A 16,377-nucleotide genomic window follows, 5' to 3' on the forward strand; every position below is an offset into this window, starting at 1 on the left:
GTTGCACATCTAGCTGTCTTCTACCGCTATTTTCATGCTAACTGCTCTTCTGATCTTGCTAACTGCATGCCTCCCATCCTTCCGCGGCCTCACTGCACAAGACTTTCTTCATTCTCTCACCCCTATTCTGTCCACCTCTCTAATGCAAAAGTTAACCAGTATTTTCAATCATTCATCCCTTTTCTCTGGTAAACTCTGGAACTCCCTGCGTGTTTCTTCCTATGACTTGAATTCCTTCAAGAGGGAGGTTTCAAGACACTTATCCTGCAATTTTTTACTACTGCTTTGGACCCTTTTCTGGGACTGACATCTTAATGGGCTTTTTTTTTTTTTTATTAAATTTTTAGTTGCCCTTGGCCAGTGTCCCTCCTACATAAAAAAAAAAAAAAAAAAAATCTCATCCCCTCCTCAAATTTCCTCTCCTCCACTGTTAACTGGTTGCTCAAAAATAAAGTTCCCTCCATCCCTCCCTCTGCCTTTTCTTACATCCTTCCCTCCCTCACTTTCCCCCACTCCTTTCTTCCTCCCCTCCCCTTTTCCTTCCCCTACTTCCTTCCCTTCTTCCCCTACATCTTTCCCCTTCTTTCCTCCTTCCGTCCCTCTCTTCTTTCCCTCATGTCCCATTTTCCTTCCCTTCTTCCCCTTCTTCCCTTCTTCGTTCCCTCCCGCCCCTACATCTATCCTTCCCCTTCTTCCCTGTCTCATTGCCCCTCTTCCTTCCTCCATTCCTCCCGTCCCTCCCTTCTTCCCTCCCTCCTTTCCTCCCCCCTTTCCCTACATCTTTCCCTATATCCCCTCCTTCCTTCCCTCCCTTCTCTCCCTCCCTCCACTTCTTTCCTCACTTCATCCCTTCCGTCCCTCCCTCCACTTCTTTCCTCACTTCATCCCTCCCGTCCCTCCCTCCATTTCTTTCCTCCTCCCTGCCTCCCCCCATAAGCCGCTTCTTTCACGTCAACATGCTTTATCTGGCACTTCACACTTTTACAGCCTCCACATCTTTCTCGAAGCCATTAACCCGCCTCTAAATTAACACCAAATGCAGTAAATCCCTGCGCCAAACGTTCCCCCGTGACGTTTACAGCACAACGCAGCGACGGGGGCGATCCGTGCAGCCATATCGGAGGCTCGCGGGCCCCGGCAGAAGGGAGGAGAGGGAGAGGTGGTTGCCTTTACTCTACACACACACACACACACACACACACACACACACACACACACACACACTTGAATCCGTAGTACTTGTCAGTCTGTCATTGGTAAAATTATGGTGTTACTTTTGATGAATTTATATCCTTCTCTCCTTTTTTACTTTGATTTTGAAAAGGGGGATTAATAAATATATAAGTAGTAGGTAGGCAGGTACATAGATGGATAGACACTAGATGATAGATAGATAGATAGATGGATAGAAAGATGGATTTTTTTTCTCTCTGAAGCAATTTGGACGGTTTTCCTTTCAGGATTTATACATATATATATATATATATATTTTTTTTTTATCCGGAATTCGCGAGAAATATAGATAGATTTTCATTTTATTTATCATTTCAGTATTCACTTATCCTTTTTTATTTCTGAGTTTTATTAATTTTTCATTCATTTTATCGGCTTGCTCATTTATTTCTATTTATATTTATATTTAGTTATTTATTCTATGTATTTATCTATTTATTAATTTTACATTTTATTCATCTTATTTATTATTTATTCTTTTTTTTTTTGGGGGGGGGATGGGAGGGGCGATAGAGGGCGGTGAGTGGTTTACACGTTTCGTTCCTCAATCTTAATTAATACATCGTGCTGTTTACATCCTTCGACAGTGATGCGAAGCGACAGTCACTGCTTTCCTCGCGTGTTCTGCCATGCCAGTGGTCGTGTATGGCGCAGGGGAGCAGGCGGGTCGTGTGCAGGAAGCGAGGGTCTATGTTAGTTCCTGTACATTAGCAAGCGCGATGGAGTGAAGTGGGTACCTAAATTACTCATGGTCACTTTTTTCCCCTCTTGGTAATCACTTCATTCCTCAGATGTACTTTTGTGTTGCCCCCTGGTGTTGTGATGTGTGGTGTGGTGTGGTGTGGTGTGTGGTGTGGTGTGGTGCTGTGTAGTGTGGTGTGTAGTGTAGTGTGATTTGGTGTGAGGTGTGGTGTAGTGTGGTGTGGTGCGGTGTGGCTTATTGTTTTACTGCGCCGTGCCATATGGCGTGGAGTGGCGTGGTGTGGTGTGATGCTGTGTGGCGTGACATGGCGTAGTGTGGTGTGGCGTGGTGTGGCCTGGGTTGGTGCACATTATTAAAGGAGAGGTGGGGATGAAACGAAGCAGAAGTCGTAATGTTTGGTTTAGATCACTTAACTAGATCCATGGTGTGTGTGTGTCTGTGTGTGTGTGATACGAGAGGGCAAGTACACTACATCTGGCGGGGGTAAAATATGCCAAAGTAAGTCATGCGGGAAACAAGGCGAAGGAGTTTCCTTTCTTGCTTGTTTTTACGAGTAGTTTTTTTTTTCTTGTCCTTAATTGCTTTTCTTGTAGTTCATCCGTTCTACACCCTCTCTCTCTCTCTCTCTCTCTCTCTCTCTCTCTCTCTCTCTCTCTCTCTCTCTCTCTCTCTCTCTCTCTCTCTCTCTCTCTCTCTCATTATATTGTTTTCCTTGGATTCCTCGTCCCTCACCCAGCGTCCTCACCGGGACTTGCTGGGATCACCACCTTACCTCCACTAGTTCCTTTGTTTCGGGTTCTTAGATCAAAAGGACCCTGATTTGTTGTCCCCACGCACCCCAGACGCCATATACGGAGGTGTGTGTGTGTGTGTGTGTGTGTGTGTGTGTGTGTGTGTGTGTGTGTGTGTGTGTGTGGGTGTGTGCGTGTGTGTGTGCGTGTGCGTGTGCGTGTGTGTGTGTGTGTGTGTGTGCGCGCGCGCTGAGAGGAGATAAATGTGTCAATTATTCCCGGCTTTAATGGCTTTAGGGGCGGCGAATAAGGTACAGCACGTCTTTCACCCACTCCCGCAACGAGAACAGCAACAGCAGCAACAGCAACAGCAACAACAACAACAACAACAATAACAGCAACAACAACATCAGCACCACCACCACCACCACCACCACTAGTAACAACAACAACAACAACAACAACAGCAACATCAACAGCAACAACAACAACAACAGCACCACCACCACCACCACCACCAGTAACAACAACAACAACAACAACAACAATGATTTATCGAGGAAATTCAAAACGCTACTACAGAAAAATCATGCGACGTTGCAATAACCACAACAACAAAAGCAACCGCCACTGACACCTCCACACCGCCATCACCACCACTACACCACCAGCACCACTACCACACCGCAACCACCACCATCATAACGCTACCACCCACCACACCGTCACCACCACTACTACCACCACACTACCGCCACCACCACCACCACTACCACCACCACCATCACTACACCGCTACCACCACCACCACCACTGCCACCAGCACTACCTGCAAAATTCCTCCCCATTCATTATCTTTGAGCGATAAAATGGCCTCCTGTTACAAGATTAATGTGTGTAATTGCTGAAACTTGAAGCAAAAAATATTAACCCCATAAATAACTAAATAGACGTATGGGAACTCCATACCTATAAAGTATTAAGCAGGAAGGGGAGGAAAAAAGAAGAAAAAAAAACTTCAAACATTTTTCACTCCACTCACTTCTCTCTACCCGCGGCGTAAATTTTGGGTGAAAATAATAAAACCAATTTCCGCATCCTCATGCTGAAATACGACAGGTTCCTGAACGAATTTTCGCGTCGGAATTTGAGTGAGGCAAAATTCAAACGGCGCAAAACGAATGGCTGTCGTCACCACGTTACCTGATGTCAGCATTCTCACGCCGTGCCTCCGCCGCCTCCGCCGAGCCGATAGAAGTGTACCAAGCGGGGGATGTGCACCAGATGAATAACTTCCCTGCGCGTCTGAATTACACTATTTTTCAGCGGCACAAAGGGAGGGAGGAGCAGCCGGCGGCGGGAGTTACGAGGACATGGTGAACGTGAAGTGAAACTGTGCAGGCAAGGGCGGTGGCAGTCAGCGGCCATCCAGCGGCGGTCACTGCAGAAAGGACTGCAGGCAGTGTTTGGAGGTGGCTTTGATTGCTGTATGTTAATGGCATGAATAGGAGAGGTAGAGGTGATGGCAGCTGTGATAGGTGGGTGGTAGTAATGGTGTCTATACGCAGTAATGATAGTGGTAAATATACGTAGTGCACATATCAATGAATGACTTAATAATTTTCAGGTCCATCCGACATCAACTGCACATGCATATGACAATCTGTGTATGAGTCTGTTGTTAAAAGACCAAGTTACTTATATATAGAATATGATGCAATCAAAGGTTTCAGTCTCTACAATTCTTCTCCTTTTAGTTACTCCCTCGCTTCTCAATGACTTTAACTCATTCGATCTCCACATCACTGTTTTCATCCTTGAATTGGAACATTACTCCCATCACCCGATCTGTTAACTGTGCATCTCTTCCCTCGTCGCCCTACCCCGCCTTCCCTCAGCACACAAGACTTACCACACAGCCTCCCGCTCATTCCGTCCATCACTCAAAAAGTCACGGGTAACGATCAGTGCATTCCTGCTCTGGTAAACTGTGGAGCAAACTGCCTGTCTTTCCCAAGTTCCTTTCTGGATAAAACCTTAGAGGCGACACTTTGCATCTAGTAGTTCACACTGGCTGAGTTTTCACACGTCTCCTTCTGTACAGAGAACATGGCAAGCTCTAACCTCACTTTGATAATTCTTGGGTATGAAAAAAGTATTCTATCACGTCCCTGTTATTACTGCTATCATCTTTTTCATCAATGAGATTGTGGTACGTTGGGTATAAAGTTAATTCCCTTTTTCACTTATGATTTTTTTTTTTTTTTCCGCAGTTCCTTGCTTAACATCCGTACCCCCGGCGGGAGGTTCATGAGCTGCCGCCTTCCGGTGTGGTGGTGGTGGTGGTGGTGGTGATGGTGGTGGTGGTGGAAAATCACCATCAATATCGGTGAAGACGTTGCTTGTTGCGCCAAAATGACCTGCACTTATGAGTTACGTTCAGACCAAACTCGTTGTCTTCAGCCTCTGTCTTCCCCTGTGGCCGAGTCCTCGTTAACTTTAGCAAGTAATTGTGTCAGGAAACACTGTGTGACGTTACATCTCGTCTTGAAGGAAAGAGAAAAAAATAGACGAACGAAATTGTCAGAATGGTCTCATTAAACCTCGGGAAGGCACGAGATTGTATGGCAGATGCGAAGACTTCAACCCAGCTTTCTTTTCCCACCACAAACATTTGCCTGCGTGTGTTGTGTGCGAGCTAAGAGCGACCTGATGCACGACGGGATTAACCTTGGCGGTGATGTGGCGTTAAGGAGGGAGGGAGGGAACACTATATGAGAGAGAGAGAGAGAGAGAGAGAGAGAGAGAGAGAGAGAGAGAGAGAGACATAGGTATGGTCAGTCACACATCATTTGGTCCGCTCGCTCGAGCCAATCGACCTTTAATCTCGTAACACAGTATTTATTCAACACTCAGTGGTGTGTGTGTGTGTGTGTGTGTGTGTGCGTGTGTGTGTCCCCGGCCCAACGCTGCGAGACACACTGGAGGCATTGCAGCTGGTGCCAACACCCCCCCCCCCCACACACACACACACACACACACACACACACACACACTGCGACAACACAATGCCGCCTCATCCGCGTGCACCTTAATAGAGCAATTATGTAAATGCGTGCTTGCTACAGGATGGGATTCAGCTGTTGCACTGTATTCAATTAGTCTCCGCATGCATTACTAAGGCCGGTCTGGTAATGTACCCTTCGGCTGCCTTGTATAATCTTGCCCTAGACCGCTCCGCCACGCCGACTTTGCACCTGGCCTGTCTGTCACGCTGGGAGCGGCGCCTGGCTGATGGCCGCTGAAGGGACGGCGCTTCACGGTCACGTTGTGAGACAGAAAGCAATGAGTCACGGAGGACAGTAAAAAGAAACAAAAACTTAATGATAATGTTTTGATAAGATAATACGTCTGATAATGACCAACTCTAGTGATTGAGTGGCAGTGATGTTCAGACTCATAACGAGGGTTCCTTAATTCTTACGTTGCTCTAGTTACGGTTACATAATCGCAGGTGTCTGTCCTACTGTGTCAGCCGTTCAGTTTTCCCATCCCCTTGTCCTGAGCGCGGCGAGCCATTCAGGGAGAGGAAGCAATGATGGACGACGGTAAAAATTGCGAATTAACGATTATGTTCTGGTTAATTATGGTGATTGCGAGCGCGGCATTATTAGCCAGGTCTTTATCCAGTGGTGCAGCGGCCGCATTAATATCAATGACAGCCTAACATAATTACACTGCCTGGGAAATAACATTACGAGCAGCCGCTGGTGTAACAGTTAAAAGGTAAATACCTCATTACAAGTGTAGTCTTTGCCCAGCAGACCGCGCTGCGTCACACCCTCGGCTCAGGTAGGGTGGCGCCCTTACACTTACACAAGGGACACAGTGTCCCTTGTGGGACACTAGCAGAACCACGCCCGTCTGCCTCTTTCCGGAAGATCTTTTCTTCTTATCTTTTTTTGTTAAGTGAAATCATATACTTAGTCATATACGTCATTACCATCCCTCTCTCTCTCTCTCTCTCTCTCTCTCTCTCTCTCTCTCTCTCTCTCTCTGACCGGAAATAACCTGACAGCCTCGTCCTATATTCCCTCTCTAAAAGAACTAGTACTAATTGGAGCGGTAATGACGTGTGTTACAATGAATTCAATACAGCGAAAAATAATGAATGAAGTAATAATGTTAGCAGGAAATACCGTTTCGCTTGCCTGAATGAGACGAGCATCACTCTATATACATACAGGGACTGCCACGTGTAAGCCTGGTCGCTTCTTGCAGCTTCCCTTATTTCTTATGTTCTTATGTTCTATAACAAAACCGGAACAGCAGCAGCAGCAGCAGCAGCAGCAGAAACAACAGTCCAGCAGACTCGCCAAAAAATGCTGCTTACCTCCGTACATTTCCCACCCATCAATTCCCGTGCTATCAAAAGTTGCCTACAATGATTTTTTTTTTTCCGTGTGCGACAGTGTAGTAGTCAGAGAGAGGGCAGCGATATCACTTATAAGCAGAACATTAGCTTAAACTTAACAAATCACTGTGAGGTGACACACATACACACACACACACACACACACACACAGATGGCTTAGCACAACACACATTCCTTTCTCTCGTCAGCGTGGCAGCAAAACTCATCAGGATTATTCAAACAGACGCTGCCTTTTTATCGTACCTTGGCTGATCCATTATCCTTTGCGGGCCGCCTAGTGGGGAGCACAGCGCGGGGACGACAGTCACTGATCAGATGGGATCCTGCCACGCCATGTAAACAAACACTCGGACAGCGCTGGGCTTTAAAACAGTGGCAGTCTCCAACGTGTGTGTGTGTGTGTGTGTAGGGCAGCCGCTATATTGAAACACCCACACTCGGCACCTCCCCCATGCTAACTCTATTGGAACTCTATAAGTATTTTCCTTCCTCTGTCTTACTGTTGTTGTTTTTTTTCCTTTCTCTGCCTCGCTATTGTTTCTCTCTCCTCTCTGTCTCACTATTACCTCCTTTTTCCTTCATGTGCCTCGTTATTGTTTTTTTTTTTTCTTTCTCTGTCACGCTACTTTTTTTTTTGTTGCTGTTTTTCTTTCCCTGCCTCACTGTTGTTTCTACGCATACGTATTTATCATAACACATGGGATATATCGATAATACTTTTATGTACTAATGCTTGGATCGCATGGAATATATTTAGCCGAGAAAACAATACTCTTTTTTTCCTGTTGAAATATTTTGATAGTCATTTTCAAAATGCTTGAAGCTCAACTAGCTCAAAAATGACATCAAAAAATGTTAGTGGTTTTTCCACCACCAATTAACACATCCCTGGCTACACCTTCACACTCATCAGCCAAGCCCAACCACAATCTTCCAAAACACTCACAGCATCACTCGCACCCACCCACACCCATACAACATATTCTTAACAACATGCACATCCACAGCTATCCAGCATTCCCATAACATCGCATGCGCCCACCCACACCCACAAAACACCCGTATCCAAAAACACAGGCCCGCCCACAACCACCAACGCACTAGCTCAGCAGCTAAGACCCTGTAGCTTGCTTACAAACTCTTCCATCTTTGAAACTTTACTAATGACAAAATGGAGATGATGATGCCTTACTTACCGATGAAAGGTTATGTTATTTCCTCTTGGTGCGTTCTTACGTCTCCACAGTATACCTTCACCAGTTTCCCCAAGTGTCTATTCATCGACGAACAACTGACTGAGCTGTGCGCCTACCGTCCCAGCCTGGATTCGAAACTGAACCACTATAGATTCATACGAGGCTCGCTGGCCACTGCACCACGGAAGCACTTTGATGGAAAGTATTGGGACCAATGGAGAAGTGGGTGTGGACCATGGGTTCTTCAGAATGGTTGACCCAGCGAGCATCGTCGCCCTGGTGGCAGAGTAACGCACCGCTCACTAGGCTATTAAGAAGACATCCACTGTACCGATTTGAATAAAAAATGTATTTCCTTATAACATCATATACAACGTTACTCCTTATTCTTAATTATACAATATGTCATACAAACAACAGTATAAATATTATGTGTATATGCTACAGCTTGTGTATTTCAAGACGAAACCAACATTGACTTCCCTCTCATCACAGCCGAGCTTTCGTACCTATGAGTAATTTGTGAGTGTTCTGTAAGTTAACATTTTATCTAATACAATCTGTATCAAAATGATAAAAGAACAGTTATCAAAAACACTAAAAGACAGGATCGACACAACATTGTATGAGGACATTATTTGCACTTTGTTGAGCAAGACTATACTGGCCGACTGAGATGCCAGACAAAATTATCGTTGGTCTCTCTCTCTCTCTCTCTCTCTCTCTCTCTCTCTCTCTCTCTCTCTCTCTCTCTCTCTCTCTCTCTCTCTCTCTCTCTCTCTCACAAAGTACTTCATCTATATATATATACAAGTGTCTCTGTAACCCGCCCCCATGTCTCCACACATCGCTCACGAGGGAGCGGCAGTCTCCTCACAAGAAGTCCCCTACTGGCTGCGGGTTGTCACACCCTGGCGCGTCTGAACTCGGACTCTGGGGGTTCTTCATGACTCCGGACTCAATTTGGTGCTTGCCCGAGTCGCCCTTGGTCATGTCGGTGACGATGATGGAGTTGATATCGTCGGATTGTGTCTGGTAGTGGGTCGCCGCTCCGGGCTTGTAGGTGGGCATCTCCTCCCCCCTGACCCAGCAGTAGAACCTGAGGCAAGTCCTGTTGACAGATGACACGGGCACGTTGGCGGGGGGACTCGAACCCTGCACGGTGGGAAGGTAGACATAGGATTAGTTACTGAGTGTATGTGGAAAGATTGCTGTTACTACTACTACTGCTGCTGCTGCTGCTGCTGCTACAGCTGTTACTATTATTGCTATTATTGCCACTACCACTGCTGCTGCGACTACTACTACTACAACTACTACTACTACTATTACTAATACCAATACTACTACTACCAAAACTACTGCTTTATAATTACTATTACCACGACCACCATCAGTTAAGCAAGCAAACACTTCAACAACCCCGCAGATACGCGCCACCCTGGATCACCGCCTCCCACCCACCCACCTTACACACTCTATACCCACTCCCTCTACCTGTCCACTCCTTTCCCTATAGCCAGCCCAGACTCCCTATCCCAATCCGTCTCCGTGCCTTCCTCTCCCTCGTGCCAGAACTCACCAAAGATGCAGGAGAACAAGGTGGACAAGACGACTGTGGCGAGGGTGCCGATCGCTCCGTACAGGCAATAGGAGAGTCTGTACAGCGGGAACACCTCGTCATCCCTGCAGGTGGAGAGGGAAGACTAGCATGAGAGATGATAACCAGTGTATCTACCAGAGCTTGTAGCGTCGAGGGGCAGGCTGATTGGTTGGTTCAAGCCACTTTCGCATTTCTGGATAGTTTGTTTTTTGTGTAATGGTTGTTTGGGGAGGAAGAAATGTTGATGGGCACTGTATGATGTATGTTGATGCATGGCACTCCTTCTCATGTGTCATCATATAGACAATGTATCCTATTGGACTTCACTTGAGAAACAAAACGCCTTTTTCCTTGACACTTAGTAAATTATTGCGCCCCAACCGCACACACACACGCTTAAGATATCATTTATTCTGAATCAGAAAATAATCCCTGAGAGAAGTTGTGCCACAATAATGCTTTCCAGAGAACGAGAAGGCACGCCTAAGGAAAGGAAAAGAGCGGTAATGTGAGGGAAGAAGAAAGTATAGAATATTCTGGTGCGTGTGAATGATGCGCCTTAAGGCCTCGCTAAAAGCCGGGAGAAACAAGAAGCGTGCATCTGACTTCACCTGTTGAGTGAGAGATGGCCTCTGAAAACCGGTTATATTTGGAGCTTCAGGTGGAAATGGAAAAGATAAGTGAACAAAGACAAGCAAATGTGTGCAAGGTGGAAAGTTTTTAAAGGAATGTTCTTCCTGACGGCTGTGTGTCAGCCTCGCGGGGCGGGACGCGGCGGTGCGCCTCGCCTCCACCAAGAACTTATTATTATAATATTATTTACCGTAATTAATTGCAACATTCTGCGTTTTGTAATTGCTTTTGTGACTGAATATTGGATAACAGATAATGGTTGTAATCACTATTGTAATCTGCTGTTCAAGTTTAATTTATCTCCAATTACGTCGTGAAACTATGACATTGATGCATGAAATATGAAAAATTATTTAAGTATCCATAAAACCACATCTAGTGTACGCCAGCAAGCCGCCATTATTCGCTTCACAACACGTTCGTCCAGGCGAGAGGCGATGTGCACACTCAGCCAGGCGGGGCGAGTCTGACACGAGGGTTTGTTTGATGCTCTGAAACCCCACCCAAAACATTTAATGCAATTAAAATCAATTTGCAGTTAGCAAATATCTCGGGACATGTAATTCTAATGATATCTGCAATTCAAATTAGAGATAAATATTTGAATCTGAAGTTGTAATTGACGTTAAAGGTTGCGATGAATGCAAGCCTAGAGTGCAACCCCTTGAATCTGTGGGTTAACACAACGCAGGACTAATTAGAAAAGGCTTAGCGGAAAACATCAACTATGAACATGTAAATAAACTGCTACCTGTATTATATGAACTACCAAGAGCAGGAAGTTACATGTATATGGACTGCCTGGAGTGGGCGCATCTTGCGTGGAGGCAATGGGTACGGAATAAGTGTGTCAATGGTTTACAAAGATAGGGACGTCACGAGTTGACACAGTTGCTGCTGCGCGGATGGTTCAGGCCAGAGTAATGAGGTGGAAATTTTTGTACGGCACCGAGTACATGTAATAAAGATCGCATGCCAAGTGTGAGCGAGCGCCGGGAACTTTGTACAAGTATGAATCCTAACAGGGAGATGCAGTGTTGTGATCAAGCTGGTGGAAGGAATAATACATGGTGGTGAGACTGACAGGAAAGACTGAGAACGAAGGGCAGACGTGCATGATAGAATGGTACAGAATAACATGATAAAATGCAATGAAATATAAAACTGGGGCCAGTAAAGAACAGTCTCAAACCTTACTCAGGAAATACGGTGGTGGAGGAGACGAGGGTGGTGGTGGTGACATCTGTGGTGGTGGAGGCAATAGTGGTGGAGTTGGTGAAGCAGCCGTCCACGGAGAGGGGCAGCTTGGTGGGGCCTGGGGCGTACAGGAAGCTGCCCATCACCACCCACATGTTGAAGGCGAGGGCGATGAGGCTGCCCAGGCACACACTCTGCAGGGCGAGGCGAGGAGGTGAGGAGGCGAGAAAGTAAACCAGTGACACATGGAACTCCTGAGAAAATGTTATGGGCGGGGAGTAGCCTAACACACACACACACACACACACACACACACACACACACACACACACACACACACACACACACACACACACACACACACACTCACACTCACACTCACACAGCTCACTGAAAGAACTAATGCATTTGTACCAGAAAAAGAAGTTACACTATCAAAGAAAAAAAAAAACGTGATTAAACAGTACTAAAAGGCAAGACACAATGAACATGACTTAATTCATTAAAAAAAAATACAATCAGATAAGAGCACTCTCCTCCCTCCACCCCAAACCTAGAGGAAAATTTGAAAAGGGAAAACGAAAAATTAACAAAAAAGATAAATAAATAAAAAGTACAACTACTCTTCATATACTGCAAGTGCAAATATTTCAAATGGCCCAGAGTAGAGGAAAAGGGGCTAAACAGAGAAGATGATTATTGAGAACTTGTATACCGTAACTTAGTGAACACAACTTGGTAAACACTCACACACACACACACACACACACACACACACACACACGTACCGTCTGCTTCACCCAGGGGCAGAGAATACCGGATAAGAAGATGCCACAGATGGGACCTGCAAGGGCTCCGCCGAGGGCATAGGTGACCTGCACGAGCCCGCCCATGGAGCCAGCCAGCACGCCCACGCCCACGGCTACCACGCCAGATACAGCCGCTGGGGAGAAAACCGTATAAAATGAGTGACGAAGACGAGAGAGAGAGAGAGAGAGAGAGAGAGAGAGAGAGAGAGAGAGAGAGAGAGAGAGAGAGAGAGAGAAACAAAAATCACGAAAGAAAAGAAGCGAGGGAGGCAAAAAACAAACACACCCTGACCTCACCGATCGAAAACTCTACAAATTCTCACCCTCGACATCTTGCTTTCTTCGCCAAAAACCGCATCATGACCCACGCACGGATTCCTTTCCCTTTTTCCCCCTTAATGAGCCTGTTAGCCGCGCGTCCCAGCCTTGACAAGAAGCCAGCAGCCGCCCGTGACACACACACACACACACACACACCACTTGTCGCCTCGCTTCACCAACAGCTTCCTTCCTGAATCATATCCAGTACGTGCAGCTGTTTCATTTCAAAAGAACTGGCATAGAGAAAGAGAGAGAGAGAGAGAGAGAGAGAGAGAGAGAGAGAGAGAGAGAGAGGGGGGGTGGAAGCGAAGGAGGGAAGAAAAGGAAGGTAGGAAAGAAGGGAAGAGAGGGAAGGGAAGGTAAGAAAGGAGGGCAGAAACGAAATAGGAAAGGAGGAAGTTTGGGGAGGGAAAATAGGAATGAAGGAAAGGAAAAATGGAAAGGGAGCGAAAGGAAGATGGGAAAGAAGGGAGATAAGGAAACTAGGAGTAAAGGAAGAGACATAAGGGAAATAGGAAAGGAGAGAAGAGAAAGGATGGAAGGAAAGAATGAAGGAAGGGAAAGGTAATAGGAAAGAAGGAAATGAGGCAAGAAAAATAAAAAAAGAAAGGAAAGGAAAGGAAAGGAAATAGAAAAGAAGAAAAGAATGAAAGGAAAAACAGGAAAGAAGGAAGGTAGGAAAAGGAAATAGACAAGAAGGATGGCAGGAACACATAATACAAAAAAGGAAGGTAGAAAAAAAGTATCAGGAAAGAAGGAACGAAGATAAGAGAAACACGAAAGAAGGAAGGAGAGAGAGAGAGAGAAAGGGAGAGAGAGAGAGAGGGAGAGGTAAGGAAGGAAAGGAGGAAGGGATATAATCAAACCATTCACAAATCTTCTCATCCTCCACTCGCAAACTACAGGCAAAAATCAATCATCCCTGTGAATTACTGAATACGTGATAATTTTTGTTACCGGGTTTGACTCTTCGCGGGGGACAGAATGTACGGCAAAATCAACCTTATACACAACTCCTTTCGACACACCAGTTGCAAAATCCTACCCAGTGGAGATGAACACTTGTATATAACCAATAACCGTGTAGTCACTTATCTTCTTTGCGTAACTTGACTCCTGCTATTACTTTGTCTGAATATAGAAAACGGAAAAGGGAGGGGAGGAGAGTTACGTAACCAGAGATGGAGGAGGAGGAGGAGGAGGAGGAGGATGTAAGGGAGAGACAACGAAGGAAGGAATGGGAAAGAGGCACGAATAGAGAAGAGGAGGCATTGAGAGAGAGAGAGAGAGAGAGAGAGAGAGAGAGAGAGAGAGAGAGAGAGAGAGAGAGAGAGAGAGAGAAAAGAGCACCAGGTGTACCTTCCGCGTCAGGAAAACAGTTCAGATGAGACGTCCGGGTAGATTTAATTAGTTTAAGAGGTGCAGAAGGAGTCAAGATTCGTCCCCCTGATAATTTCTCTTGATCCCGCTCATTTGGCAGTATCCTCACGTCTGGCGGGGCGAAGGAGAGGCGGGCAGCATGCGGGAAGTCGAGGAAGGGAATGGAAGGGAAGGGACAGAAAGGTAGGGTAAAGAAAGTGAAGAAAGAGGAAGGGAAGGAAAGGTAGGGAAAGAAAGGGAGGGTAAAGAAAGGGAATGGAGAGAAAGGAAAGGGAAGGAAAATAAAGGTGAAGAAGGAAGGAAAAAGGAAGGAAAGGGAAGGGAAGGGAAGAGGAAGGAAGAGAAGGAAAGGAAAAGGAAATGAAGGTAAAGAAGGGAAGGGAAGGGAAAGGAAAGGAAAACAAGAGGAAAAGTATGGTAAAGGAAGGGAAAGGAAGGGAAGGGACGAGAAGGGAAGATAAAAGAAAGAAAGGAAAGGGACGGTAAAGAAAGGGAGGGGAAGATAAGGGGAGTAGCTTAGAGGTTCATGGAGGAAGTATGAAGAGGGAGAGGGGAGAGCGTACAGATAGAGTGGAAGTGAGAAAATGAGGACGGGAAAAAAAAAAAAAAAACGTACAATTTGAAAGTCATGTAATGAAGAGGAGGATGGAGGATTGACAGTATTCCTGGATAAGAGGAGGAGTAGGAGAAAGAAGAAGAAAAAAAAAGAGGAAAAGAGCAACAACAGGAGGAGGAAAAGAACAATAATAAAAAAAAACTTTCCTTTACTAGGCAGTGTGATAAGCAACTCCATCAAATCTAAAGTAAGAGAGGCAGGAGAGTAAGGCAGCATGGTGAAGCAAGGTGGTGCCGTCACGCTGTATGATGAACACGTACAGGGAAAGACGAGGCAGTGGTGGCGGGCGTCACTTTGTGTCATTCAGACACCTGATAACACTCATAAGATTCACTACATAATCATAAATGTGCAAATCAACGATTTGTTACTGCCTATTGCCATTACCGAGACAGCCTCCTCTTGACACACCTCTCAGCCTGCCATGCAAACAGAATGTGCATGGAAGCCTGGTAGGGTTGGTTACTTGACAGACGAATGGAGTAAGTGGTCGTTCGCAAACTTATCGATGTTCCTGTTCGTTAACACGATTGTTGAAATACCTCTCAGTCAGCCATGTCAAGCTATTATACAACGCTTTGTGTTCTGGCTTCATTCAGGAAATTCAGCAAAGTGATCGACTGATTGCAGTTAGAGTCCCACCTGTGAATTGAATCAGTGCTAAAAGCTTCAGAGAGTCCTTGAGCACACTTGAACCCTTACGCGCCCACCATTGTGTATGAGGGGCTTCAAATAATGAGGCCAGCCAACCAGTGTGAGTAATTGTGACGCTCGAAGCTCCGGGATTTCGCGTTCGATCCCGGGTCGAAACGTATACACTGAGGAGTTTAGAAATGGTTCACCTCTCCCCTCACTGACTTGGCTACAGTTTCTGAAGTACAGACGCTGCAGGGTATTGAAAGGGATGCGAGGAAGAGGCTTACAAGGTTTTGGGAGTTACAGGGGCTTAAGAGAACGTGACGGAGGCAGGGGAGGCTTGGAGGTTGGTCGGAGCCTGTAGTTGTAAATACGTCAGCAGAGGCGACGCTAAGTGACAGAAAAAAACAATAAACGTCACAGAGAGAATAATAAAAAACGCAGTGAAAAATAATGGAACGATAAGAATTTCATTTTAAAAAATTACCTTCGCGAAATAAAAACCAGAGACAGAAATACACAGGACATGGCAGTCGTAAATAACTGAAGAGAGGAGAGACGGGAAGGGTGGAGGGATAGGATGGGTGGTGGGAAGGAAGGATGGAGGGGCAACGAAAGACAATGCTTATATATTTAACCAGTGCAAAACAAGGCCACTAACAAGCCTTACCACAACAAACCCCTGCCATACAGCCGGACATTTCCACCACAGCAATTCGTCGTCTGACAGGTCACTGCACACCTCTACAGGACAAGCTAGATTCAACAGAGGGTTAGTCAACATTCATCCCGCCACTCAGCGCAAGGATTCCCCGCTGCTGAGATGATCTGCGACACCCAAACGTCACGTGGCGAAGTGATGGGAGTTGTCTTCTCTCCCTAAG

General features: G+C 45.9%; 1 long non-coding RNA gene across 1 annotated transcript; it reads left to right on the forward strand.

Moving 5' to 3' along the window:
- The first annotated feature begins 6,113 nt into the window (after positions 1–6,113).
- LOC135105044 (uncharacterized) lies at positions 6,114–9,075 on the forward strand. The gene is made up of 2 exons (XR_010270678.1): positions 6,114–6,275; positions 8,349–9,075. It is a non-coding gene; the product is annotated as an uncharacterized LOC135105044 (long non-coding RNA).
- The last annotated feature ends 7,302 nt before the right edge of the window (positions 9,076–16,377 follow it).

Source organism: Scylla paramamosain, chromosome 11 (genome assembly GCF_035594125.1).
Source record: "Scylla paramamosain isolate STU-SP2022 chromosome 11, ASM3559412v1, whole genome shotgun sequence".
Lineage (NCBI taxonomy): Eukaryota > Metazoa > Arthropoda > Malacostraca > Decapoda > Portunidae > Scylla > Scylla paramamosain.